The 1,511-nt window shown below is 38.4% G+C and overlaps 1 long non-coding RNA gene across 1 annotated transcript in view; it reads right to left on the bottom strand.

Moving 5' to 3' along the window:
• LOC107837940 (uncharacterized) overlaps nucleotides 1–1,229 on the bottom strand; it is a 3,365-nt gene extending 2,136 nt beyond the window's left edge. The window contains exons 1-2 of the long non-coding RNA XR_001663991.1: nucleotides 1,095–1,229; nucleotides 96–181 (exon numbers count right to left, since the gene is read on the bottom strand). This is a non-coding gene — a long non-coding RNA (uncharacterized LOC107837940). The remainder of the gene's footprint in view (nucleotides 1–95; nucleotides 182–1,094) is intronic.
• Between the last annotated feature and the right edge of the window lie 282 nt (nucleotides 1,230–1,511).

Raw genomic sequence — 1,511 nt, 5'->3', positions numbered from 1 at the left:
TATATATATATATATATATTTGTGAGCAAGAGCCACACCCCGCAGCTGTGCACCTGGAACTGCTCCCATTCCAACATGGCAGTCAACCCACACACCTGTTCGCACCTGAGGCTTGTGCCTCTGGTCTGCCACCTCTCCGCCTCCTTTTGTTGCGTCCATCAACTCCTGAGACTGACAAGAGCTGAAAAGGCAGGGGGTTGGGAGGGAAAAAAAGCAAGGTGTCAGGACTCTTCATGCCTCATCAGAGTAATGTCAGGTATGTTGAAGTCAGGGCAATGTTAAACAAACAATTTCTAAAGGTTTCCCTTTGCGTTTTGATTGAATATTTGCCGTATTTTTCACTTCACTGTGCAGCCTCACTCATCCAGTTAAACAAGCACCAAACGCGGCATGGTGTCGGGGAAAGAGTGAGAGAACGATTCACCGGCTTTAAAAGCAGCAAAGAGTTGATCGTCTATAAAATAAAGTCTTTCAAAGTACTAACATGTTCATTTTGCAGCATTTTTTTTTTTTTTTTTGCAACTAGATATGCAAGTCAAACATATTCAAAAGCCCTTTTTAAGAATTTGGCATAATTTTAATCATTCAAACACCAGTACCAAAACAATATCTGCCTCTATAAATTATCTATATTCACTTCTCTTTAGATTCAAACATTGGGTTTGGAACCTAAACACCTGAATCGGAGCTTCTGTAGAAATGAAAAGGCAGCAGAAAACTCTACGCTTTCACAATAATGGAAATAATGTTTCAGAAAACAAAATAATACAGGTCACTGGTTTAAAAAAAATGTAATATTGTTGAATTAGTTTATGAAGTAGATTATCAAATGATTGATTCTCAAAATATTCCCCATACAACATTTTCAGCAAGAAATAAATAGCAACCAGATACAAATATAGCAATCATCATAAAAGTATTAAAATATTTTTAAAGAGGCAATCCATGTGCATTGCCTATTACTGCAAAATGTGAATAGTTTCATGGCCGCCTGCTGTGAAATCCATCTGAGCACCTGTTGGTATCACATGTGTGTCAGTTTACCAAAATGGCACCAGCATTCTTTGCTAATGACTTTCCCTGCCCAAACACACTAGGGAGAAGCTCCGTGTGCAACGTTTGCTGCTCTCCTTCATGCTTGCCGACAAATTTTCTCTGAAACCATCTGTTGTTCTTCCTCTTTGGTTTTTGTTTTACTTTACCTGTATAGACTAAGACCGGGAGATCATTGGAACATATAAATACCACAAAGAAAACAAGAGATAAGTCTAAAACAACTTGTCAAAAGCCTCATTAGAGTGAGATAGTTGGTGTATGTTTCCTGTACTTGCTTGAATTAACACCAACAGTTTGTTGTATTTGAACCATGTTAGCTCATGGTTGAAATCTTTAAGCACACACATTTTTTCCCCCTTCTTTCTCAGTATAGGACTAAAGGTGTCCATCTTTGTGTTGTCACATAAGCAGCTGAATATGGCACAGCATACATGATCTTTGAATGGTAGCCCAAC

The sequence above is a fragment of the Poecilia formosa genome, unplaced genomic scaffold (assembly GCF_000485575.1).
Source record: "Poecilia formosa unplaced genomic scaffold, Poecilia_formosa-5.1.2 Scaffold191, whole genome shotgun sequence".
NCBI lineage: Eukaryota > Metazoa > Chordata > Actinopteri > Cyprinodontiformes > Poeciliidae > Poecilia > Poecilia formosa.
Note: the sequence above shows the minus strand (reverse complement) of the source record. Positions and strands in the feature narration are given on the sequence as shown.